Raw genomic sequence first — 11,397 nt, 5'->3', positions numbered from 1 at the left:
ATAGCTCAGTCCGTAGGAGCAGGATCCCCCAAACCCAGGCATGGTCCAGTCGCAATTTATGTAGCCTGGTGGTGCTAATAGGTTCCTGGATGTTCACATGTGGTAAAACCGAATTCTACAAATGACATCTGCACAGATGTCATTTGTAGACAGTAGAAAACAAGGTTCAGCTTGGGTTTTGCTTGCTTGTCAGTTTTTTTTTCCCCCTTAGTGCTAGAGACTGAATCTAGGGCCTTGTGCAGGCAGGCTAGAAATCACTCTGCCATTAACCTGTCCGTTCCGGTCCCATCTTTACTTATTTTTTTTTACTGATTGAGTGAGGGAGGGTATAATATATACCAGTCTGTTGTTGAATTCCTTGTGCAACTCGGGATAGCCTTGCTGTTTTCGTCCTGGCTCCCACCTTCAGAATGCTGGGTTACAGGTTTGTGCTGCCACTCCAGGTTTATGTGTTGTGTTGTCAGAGAGCAAACCGAGGATTCTGGGCACGCTAGGAAGCAGTCTATCAGCTGGGCTGTAAGTACAGCCTCTTACATTGTATTTTTGAGATAGGATGTTTAATTTCCCAGGCTGGCCTTGTAACTCCCTCTCTACCTCAGGTAGGAATTGAGCTGGCAAATCCACAGCCTCTGTCTCCCGACTAGCAGGGATTAATATATGGCCAGGTCTAGCTCCTGTGTGCAGTTTACCATACATTAATTACATCTCAGTGAAGCTATTTTATTTTATGTGTGTAGGTGTCTTGCTTGCATGTGTATGCCTGGTGCCCACAGAGGCCAGAAGAGAGTATCAGAAGCCCCGGAACTGGAGTCATAGACAGTTGTAAATTGTCATGTGGGTACTGGGAATTAACCCCTTGTCCTCTAGAAGAGCAGCCAGGAATTTACCCAGAGTCCTTTACTATTTCATTCATTGTTGTTGAGATTTTTCCTTTTCTTTTTTTCATGTTGGGGACAGTTTCATTCGAGTTTTAAAGAAAAACCCCAGGGCCAGCAACTGTCAATGTCAGTAGCTGCCAGGAGCAGGGAGGTAGAGAGATAAAGGAAAAGCCATGCTGCACTTTGAGTTAAGCTGGCATGGAGGATAGCCACACCATGGACAAACAGCCATATGGCAGAGAGAGGAGCTTTAGAGGAAGTGAACAAGCCAGAAATACCAGAGAAAGCATCCTTAAGCGCTGGCCAGCACCTAAAAGAAAAAGGTAGAATCCAGGCATGGTGGCATACACCTTTAATCCCAGCATTTGGGAGGAAGAGGAAGGCAGATCTCTGTGAGTTTGAGGCAGTTGATCTGCATAGTGAGCTCTGGGACACTCAGGACTATACAAAAAGACCCTGGCTCAAGCCACAACAACAAGCAGAGAAAGGGGCAGAAGAGAAGAAGAAAGGAAAGTTTTGTCTTTCTAATGTGGAAAGGTGGTCGGGAGAGAGGACCTTATTGTGGTGGTCCCTACAGGACCTTATTGTGGTGCCTCCCAGGGGCTGTGGTTTGTTGGGTTTTTGAAATACGACTTGTTCAGGGTATCTTTGAATTCACAATCCTTCTGCCTCCATTTCCTAAGTGCTGGGATCATAGGCATGTGCTATCATGCCTGGCTCTACTGCTGTTGGTTTTTGTTTTTCCTGAGTAGAGATGCTGAGCATCTATCTTCTCATGTGTTGATTAGCATCCTTTATTTATCTTCCCTGCACAAGTAAATATTCATATCTTACAGCCATTTCTTATTTGGGCTGCCACTTTATGCACTGTAGAATAATTGCCTGCACACTGGTAGTACTCAATAAATACTTCTCTTTTTTAGTAGGGGGTGGTGCATTGAGATAAGACTTTACAATGTAGTTTAGAAGGTAATCTTGTCTTTTTTTGTTTGTTTGTTTTTTGAGAAGGGTTTCTCTGTATAACAACTCTGGCTGTCTTGGAACTTGTTTTGTAGGCTAGGCGGGTCTTGAACTCACAGAGATCCACCTGCCTCTGCCTCCTGAGTGCTGGGATTACAGGCATGCACCACTAAGGTAATCCTTATGCCTCAGTCTGAGTGCTGGAATTGCAGGGATGAAACAGAACCTTGTTTTCTACTGTCTTCTGCTCTCCACTCTGCATTTAAGAGTCAGCCATTGTGCTGGGTGGTTTTGTGTGTCCACTTGACACAAGCTAGAGTCATTAGAGGAAGGAGCCTCAGTTGAGAAAATGCCTCTATGAGATCTAGCTGTAAGGCATTTTCTCAATTAGTGATCAATTGGGGAGGGCCCAGCCCATGGTGGGTAATGCCATCCCTGGACTGGTGGTCCTGGGTTCTATAAGAAAGGGGAAGCAAGCCAGTAAACAACACTCCTCCATGGCCTCTGCATCAGCTCCTGCCTCTTGGATCCTGCCCTGTTTGAGTTCCTGTCCTGACTTCCTTCAGGGATGAACAGCAATGTGGAAGTGTAGGCCCAATAAACCCTTTCCTCTCCAACTTGCTTTTTGGTCATGATGTTTCATCTCAGCAATAGAAACCCTGACTAAGGCAGTCATGTTGGTGCACATAGCTGCAGGTCACTTATTTTGCTTGTTATAACCCGTCCATCCATCCCTTGCTGAAGGATAGCCGGGCTCTTTCCAGTTTGGGATCACACCAAATTGTGCTGCTGGGACAACTTCACAGGTATTTCCTGGCACAAGGGTGTATGAGATTCTTAAGAATGTATACATAAGAGTAGACCTGCAGAGCCTTAGGGATTGTGATTTTTCCATTTTTGCCAAGTAATGACAGTTTCCAATAGAGCTGCTCAAACTATCTCAACAACTCCCTCTGCAGTAAGGCTACTTCTTTGGGCCTCAGTTTCTCCAGTATATTGTAGGTCGACTTTTCTGTCCTACCAACCGCTCCCCAAATAACCACACGTAGACTTAATATTATTAATTATAAATGTTCTGTTTGGCTGATAGCTTAGTTTTGTCTCCGGCCAGCTCTTACAACTTAAATTAATTCATTTTTATTAATCTATGTAATGCCATGAAGCTTATCTACTCTTCTTACTCTTTGCCCTTTCTCTTTGGGAGCCCTCCACCCAGCTTCCAAATAAATACGAACTTGGAGACCTTTTCTTACTTATAAATGCCCAGCCTTAGCTTGGCTTGTTTCTAGCCAGCTTTTCTTAACTTAAATTATCCTGCCTATCTTTTACCTCTGGGTTTTTGTCTTTCTCTATTTCTGTATGCCTTTATTTCTTTCTCTGTGATTTACTGGCCCCTAATGTCCTCCTCTACTTGTTCTCTCTTGCCCCTTTTTCAGATTTCTCCTCCCATTTATTTTCTCTGCCTGTCAGCCCCACCTATCCTTTCTCCTGCCTCCCCATTGGCCGTTCAGTGCTTTATGAGATCATCGGGTGTTTTAGACAGGCAAAGACTCACAGTTTCACAGAGTTAAAGAGATGCAGCATAAACAAAAGCAACACATCTTCACATCATTAAACAAATGTCCCACCGCATAACCAAAGTAATGCACCTCAAAATAATATTCTACAACAATCAGCCATTTAGCTCCTTTATTATAAAACTAATCAGAAGGCACTTTGGCAAAGACACATGTTCACAGTGTACAGAAAGATTATTCCATAACAATGTATTCTTTGGAAAATAAGAGTTTAGACTGTTGGGTTTCTTTCTTTTCCTTTTTAAAATCTTGTCTTTCATGTGTGTGTGTGTGTGTGTGTGTGTGTGTGTGTGTGTGTGTGTGTGTGCGTGCAGGCTAGAGGAGTACGTTGGGTGTTCTGCCCTATCATTTTAGTCCCTTGAGACAGGGTCTTTCACTGGACCTGGAGCCAGGCTGGCAGCCAGCAAGCCCAAGTCATCTTGTTTCCCTCCCTTATCATGCTAGGGTAACAGATACATGGGGCCACACCCAGCTGGGGATTCAAATTCTGTCCTCAAGTTTGCACTGCAGTGCCCTTATGTATTGAGTCATCTCTCAATGAGCCATCTCTGCATCCCTTAACAGTTGGATTTCTCAGTCTCTTTGGCTTCTGAGAGTCTCCAATTATGTGATCAAGGAGCTCCAAAGCAGCAGCATTTGGGTGTGATTATTCTTTTTGAAGGGGTATGTCAAGAGTGTGGATGTGAAGCATATCCCACAGGTTTAGGTGTAGGGGTACTCAGCTGGTGGTGATCTTGTGAGAAGTTGGAAACTGTAGAATGGGGGCCCCACTGGAGGATGTAGATCTGTGGTGGTAAGCTTGAAGAAGACATTATCTCTCCTCACTTCAGCTCACTTCACCTGGTTGCCCCTTGGCCTCACTTTGTCTCTTCTTGGCTGCCATGAACAGCCTCTACCATATGTTTTCTGCTGCCATGGTATTCTGCCCCACTTCACACCCAACACAATAGATTCAGCCGGCCTTGTACTAAAACATTGGAAACCCTGAACCATAACAAACCTTTCTTTTAGCTGCTTTAGACATTTGTCACAGGAACAAAGAGTTCCCTACTTCATGAGAAAAAGAGTCAAAACCATCTGTGTTTAGGATGAGGCTGCTAAACATCCTAGGGGGACATTTTGTCTTAAATGCTTCTTTTTCATTTATTATTTATTTATTTGTGTGTATGTGTGTGCGTGCGCATGGGTGTGTAGGTGTGTTGATGCTCTCCACTTATATATCAAGGTCAGTTCTCTCCTTCCATCCTGTGGGTTCCAGTGTTTGAACTCAGATTGTCGGGTCTGGTTGCAAGCAGTTTTATGCACTGAGCTGTCTCAACAGCCCATTGTCCTAAACTATTTTTGTTTTAATTAAAAGGTAAACATTTTATTTATTTTGATTGTATGTGTGTGTGATGGGCTTGCGCCTTGTGCCTCTCACCACCACAGTGCATCTGTGGTGGTTAGAGGCAGCATTGTGGAATTGGTGGATTCTCTCCCTCCACATGGACTCTGGGGATCAAACTCAGGTGGCCAGTCTTTCCAGGCAACTCTGCTTCTTTCCACTGAGCCCTAAGAGTAAGTGTTGGGTAGTAACTGTGGCCTTGTCATCATGACTTCTGCCTACAGGAGAGAATTTCTAAACAGGGAACACAGGGAAAGAGAAAAAAAGCAAGAATAAAAACCTTTTCCTGAGATAAGTTTAATGTGTCATATATAAGTCAAGGGTAAGTGATCTCTGTGAATGTGGCTAGGCAGGTTCTTCTGAAGAAGAGAATTTGAGAGGGACCTATCTGGTGAGGAGAAGGTAGTGGCAGAGAGGGAGACAGGGAGAGAGAGGGGCAGGCCAGGGGTGACTCTGGGAAGGAGCCTGAACTCTGTTCCCTGAGCATGAATGTAGCATCTTAGAGGGATAGCTGCTGCTCAGTGAACTGGGAAGGTCTTAGTTACTGTAAAGTGGACAACCATTGTCAGACAAGGAGGAAGGACTTGGGCTGCACTTTCAGGGAGAAACCTCTCCAGGATACACCCTTAGCTATATCCTGTACTAGGGATCAGTCCTGGGGAAAAAATGAAGTTACAATCACCCTGGCTCTGCACAGGATGGATCTCACTATATCTCTGCTGGAAACTCTATCTCCAGCGACCCCAAGAGGTGGCTTAGAACTAGGAACATTCAGGAAGACCTCTAAAACTGTAAGCAAGCCTCAGTTAAGTGTTTTATTTTCTAAGAGTTGGTCCTTCACAGCAATACAACACTAAGGCAGAAGTTGGTACCAGGAGTGGGGTATTGCTTTGACAGCCTGATAATGCTGCTTGTTTGTAGAATGTGCACTTTGGATTAGGAAAGCAGTTGAATGCTTTAAGCAGTGATTAATGGGCCATACTAGTAGGCGCATGGAAGACAGTGACGCCGAGAGCAATGTAGATTATGATGGCCCTTCTCAAGAAGGTTCAGAGGAGAAGAATATTAATAAATGGCCTGGAGTCTCAGTCTCTCTCTCTCTCTTTCTCTCTCTCTGTGTGTGTGTGAATGAGAGAGACAGACAGACAGAGAGACAGAAAGAGAGAGAGAAAGAGATACTTTAGTGAAGAATGTAGCTGCTTTCTGCCCTTGTCCAAAAGAAACTGCCTGAAGAGTTTTGGATTAATGGTGTTGGCAGCCTAGTATTGACTCACTCGCTAGTGTGGTTATTAGTAGTTACACTTATGCAAATATATAATGAAAAGAAGCAAGCTTGAGGAGAAAAAGAGCTTCGTGAAATGTAATGAACCTAAGTTCAGTGCTTAAAGAGATAAAAATTTTAAAGAAAACCCCAAAGCTAAGTGGAATAAAGGGTTTGATGACCTCAGGGCAATACCCCCACCCAGCTAAGCTTCCAGTTTGTGGAAAGGTATTTTTAAAAAAGCTGCAGTGAAGGAAACCAACAGTAGAAAGCTGATACAGATGTAATTGAATGAGAGGGCCATGTTCTAGCCCCAGAAAGTGGCAGAACTTGGCAGCTTTGGCCACGTGGTTCTGGCTATAGAGTCGAGGATATAAGAAAGGCACTGTGGACTCTCCCTTTTGCAGGCAAGGAAAGCTGCTGAGGCCAAGCATGTGTCAGGGGAATCCCTGCATGGAAGTCCAGGGAAGCCAGTGTGTGGAACTGTAAGGTAAAGCCTGGATTGCTTTGGAAACTCCAAGATTTTGGAGATTACAGAGCCATGGGATTACTTCCCCATAGATGACAGCTCATAAAAAGGCGTGGAACCAGCCTAAGAGGGAGAAATGCAGTCAACAAAGCTGGAAAGAGTTGAAGATCTGAAGAGCCCTTTGTCATCACATATGAAAATGTGGAGTTTTGCCCTGTTGGTTCTCAGTCTTGCATTGGTTCAGATTTCCTCACTATGCTTACTTTCTTCTCTTTGGAAATGGTAATGTCTTTTCTGTGCCATCGTATGTTGGGAGTATGCAATTATTTATTTATCGAGACAGGTTTTTTTCCTGTGTAGCCCTGGCTGTCCTGGAACTCACTCTGTAGATTTTGCTATTTTGAGGTTTCAGAAGCCCAAGCCAGGCCAGTGGCTCTCTCTTCCTGGTGTCTATGGATCCAGATGTAGAACTCTCCACTCCTCCATCACCGTGTCTGCCTGTATGCCACCAGGCTCCCCACCAGAGATCCACCTGCCTCTGCCTTCTGAGTGTTGGGATTAAAGGTGTACACCATCACTACCTGCCAGATTTTTAATTTTTATTTTACTGGGGTTACAGTTAAGATTACCGTGAGTCTCAGAAGAGACTGGGAACTTTGGACTTCTAAACGGTGTCTAAATGGAACTCTGATAGACTATGGGGACTTTTGAAGATGGGCTGAGTGTAATTTTGCATTATGACTATAATCCTATGAAGGCTGGGGAGTAGAATGTGATGGTTTAATAAGAATGGCCTATGGGGGTGGAGAGGTGCCTTGGTCCTGCCCCAAGGAGATGATGGAACAGACTTAGTAGACTTCCTAGGGGAGGGCTTACCCTCCCCAAGGAGCAGATGGGAGGAGGGGGTGAGTGGGAAGAGCGGGAGAAGAGGAGGGAGGGGGAACTGGGAATGTAAAAAATAAATTTTAAAAATATATTAAAAAAACAAAAAAAGAATGGCCCCATGGGCTCACATATTTGAGTTCTTGTCATCAGGGAATGGCACTACTTGAGAAGGGTTAGGAGGTGTGGCCTTATTGGAGTAGGTGTGACCTTTTTGAAGGAATCATATCAGTAGGGGTGAGCTTTGCGATTTCAAAAGCTCAATCTAGGCTTAGTAGCTCCCTCTTCCTGCTGTCTGCAGGTCCATATGTGGAACTCCTACCTACTTCTTCAGCACTGGGTCTGCCTGCCTGCCACCATGCTCTGCACGGACCATGATGATAATGGACTAAACCTCTAAAAATGTAAACAAGCCCCAATTAAGTGCTCCCCACCCCACCCCCAAAGGGTTAGTCATGGTGCTTCTTCACAGTAATAGAGCGCTAAGACAGGCAGGCTGCTCATCTGCAAACTGGTGTTAACACTCAGCTCAAGCCGTGGCTCTGAGGAACGTGTGCTAGGACCCTTGTCTTTTCTATAGTTGCTGCTCAATAACTGTGAGCTGAAATGGGCTAGGGCACACCTCTAATCCCAGTACTCAGGAAGCAGACTGACAGGTCTCTGTGAGCGACTGGCTGTCCTGTCCCACATAGTGAGCCCAAGCCCAGCCGGAGCCGCACAGTGAGACCCTGTCTCCAAACAAATGAAAGTTGATTATAACCTAGGAGTCTAAGATCTCTGGAACAGAAGAGTGTCATAGCCTGGACATGGAGCTAGTGCTTCTAACCCTCTATACGCAGCAACATAGACCAGTCCAGAAGAGGGTAGAAGCAATCCAAATGGGGGAAAGCAAAAGCTTTGGAGTAAGATGCCAGAACAATAAGAAGATGGGGCCCAGCTTGATTAACCTGGATTAGAGAAACTGCTTTCACCTCTCACACAGCTATTTTTCCTTCCCTTCTTTTCCTCCCTCTCTCCTTCTCTCCCTCACTCCTTTCTTTTGTGGAGATATAGCGTTAAACCAGCCTTGTATCCAAGGACAGATCCTTTGCCTCTGTCTCCCAAGTGCTAGAATTATAGGTTTGTGCTGCCATGCTTCGCTTCCAACAGGTACTTTTCTTTCTTTCTTTCTTTCTTTTTTCTTTGCTTACTTTTCTTCTTCTTTCCTAACACCAGTCCACCCTGTGCCTCACAATGCTTTGATGAGGTATGTGTGGGGGGTGCTTAATCCTTCAGCAAATATTTGTTGAGCACTTACTAAGTGCCAAGGCCTGATTCACAGTACTGCACAGTCAGCAATGAAGGACACATAAATGTTCCTATCATCAGGTACAGAATATAGCCCTGAAGAATAATTTAACAGAAATGGATTTGCAGGAGCAAAGGGTAAGTGTAGTTTTCAATGTTTATTGATTTTGCTAAATTGACATAAAAAGGGTTTATAGTCGTTTCTCACCTAGATACTTGCTTCCCTAGGAGTGTCTTCTTTTAAAAAAAGTTTATGGGTGTTTTGCTTGCTTGTACATCACCTGTGTGCCTGGTTGCAGAGGCCAGAAGAGGTATCAGATCTCCTAGAACTAGAGTTATAGAATTATAGAGCTGCCATGTGTGATGGTGGGAATCGAACCTGCGTTCTGGAAGAGCATCAAGAGTTCTTAACTGCTGAGACATCTCTTTAGCTCCAATGATTTTTGGACAAAGTCTTACTAAATAGCTCAGGCTTCCCTCAAACTCCTGATCATTCTTCTCCAAGCTTCTTAATGATGAAAGTATTGGCTTTCCTTCCCACAGTGGTTCTCAACCTGTGGGTCTCAACCCTTTGGGATTCAAATAACTCTTTTACAGGGTTGCATATCAGATATACCGTATATCAGATGTTTACATTATGGTTCATAACAGTGGCAAAATTACAGTTATGAAGTAACAACAAAAATGATTTTATGGCTTGAGGGATCACCACAGCATGAGGAAATATTATTAAAGGGTCACAGCATTAGGAAGGTTAAGAACCACTGCCTTAGCACATCATGCTAGAAAGTTATTTTTTTAAGCTAAAGGCATAATTATGTCACAGGTAATTTTTTTTTTTTTTTTTTTTAAAAACATGGTCTCACTATGTAACCGTGGCTGATTTGGAACTCACTATGTAGACCAGGCTGTCTCAAACTCATAGAGATCCTCCTGCCTATAAAAAAGTTATTAATTGGTTTATATAGGAGGCACAAGGGCTACATGTATGCGTGTGGAAGTCAGAGGACAATTTTGTGGAGTCATTTTTCTTTGTCTGCCTTTATGTGGGTTTGGGGATGTCATCCTTGCCATGGCAAGTCTTTTAACTTGCTGAACCATCTCGAAGGGCTCCCACAGGCTATTCTTATTAACTACAGTCTCCTGGGTAGCTTGTGAGGACTGAATTAGCTGGTCCTAGTGGTCCACATCTGTTACTCCAGCATTTGGGAAGTTGAGGCAGGATGACTGGAGTACAAGGTTGCCCTCTAATATAGCACAGTGAGTTCAAGGACAGCCTGGGCTACTCTGTTTAAAAAAAAAAAAAAAAACAACAATAAAAACTGTGAATTGATGTCCTCCAGGGCCTGGATTTGAGTCACTTCAGAGATGTTTTCTTTACTTGGGAGAAGTGACAGAGCTTTGGGTAGATTCTTGGAAGATACTCCAAGTCTCTCTTCAGGAGCAAGGGGCACTATAACAGATATGCTATTTTTAAAGGATGAGTGTAGGAGGGAAAGGACCAGAAAATGACATCATCAAGGAGTACATGCTGGTCAAGCGTGGGTATAGCAAGTTCAGCCACCCAACTACTGGCTGAAAGGGGACTGGTGGTGGTGGGGACTTGGAAAAATGTTTGCCCAGGAGAGTGTTGCAACACTGTTACAGAGAGCTTTTGATCCAGGTTTTTTTTTTTTTTTTTTTTTTTTTTTTTTGCCAGGGACACAGCCATGCTGATTCCTGAACACTGGGCTACTGCATCACCTAAGTTCGTTAGAGGATGGTTCTGGCCTCCTTCCTTGAGATGGACAGTTGTTAGTTCAGGGAAGGCTTGGGAGACCTACTGGGACTAAGGTACAAGTAGGAAGACTTCCACTCCAGGGAAGTAGTGAATCGAAGTCTTGATTTCTAGGGCTTTCTGGTTTCACCTATTCTGCTCCACAAGTTCTCGAGCACCTGTTAAACTGGGCGCTCCAGTTTTGGGTTAGGAAAACATGTTCTATCTCACAAGTAACAGAAAAAAGGAGGAGACTGTTCATTATTACCAGTGTCTTAGTTTGAGATTGGGGGAGGGAGCAAGAGGTTGGGTAAGGATAGCCCCAGTTCTAGGTTAAAATCTCAGATAAATGATCAGCTCCGCCCAGATCCGCGCTCAGGTGAGCAGGTAGGAGGATTGGACGTGTTTTGGACTGGCGCCTCATTAGTTCACCCCTTCCTCCAACCTATCCTAGGTCGGGGTTGTCTGATTGTGTATCGTGGTAGTCTTCCATATGGTGGGTTCCAGGAGTGGAGAGGTGCCACGTATGAAAGGAAAGCAGGCAACTATTTCAAAATCGGGGCTGGTGTGGTGGCTTACAAGCGCCTCGTTAAGAACGTCAGTCGCTCCCATGGGAGGGAGGAAGGGGACACCAGGTCCTGCAAGAAGTGCTACAGCCATTTGAGCCAACAACCCCCTCCCTCAGCTACTCCACCCGGTGGCTCGGGCCCAGCCCCTGAAGCGATCAGGCCACAGCCCCCTGCCTCGTAGTTTCTCCTCCTAGAGCCGCCCGGCCCATCTCCCCATCTTAGGCCCCGCCTACGGCCCCGCCCCCGCCCCCGCCCCCGCCTCGCCGACTTCCAAGGACTACAAGTCCCATCAGCCACGAGCCATGCCTGAGGGCGGGGCCTCCACAGCAGCGAATAGGGAGGAGCTTAGAGCTCAGGCTAGGGAACGCGTGTGC

Source organism: Phodopus roborovskii, unplaced genomic scaffold, assembly GCF_943737965.1.
Source record: "Phodopus roborovskii unplaced genomic scaffold, PHOROB, whole genome shotgun sequence".
NCBI classification, from domain to species: Eukaryota; Metazoa; Chordata; class Mammalia; order Rodentia; family Cricetidae; genus Phodopus; species Phodopus roborovskii.
This window is presented reverse-complemented; position numbering follows the sequence as displayed.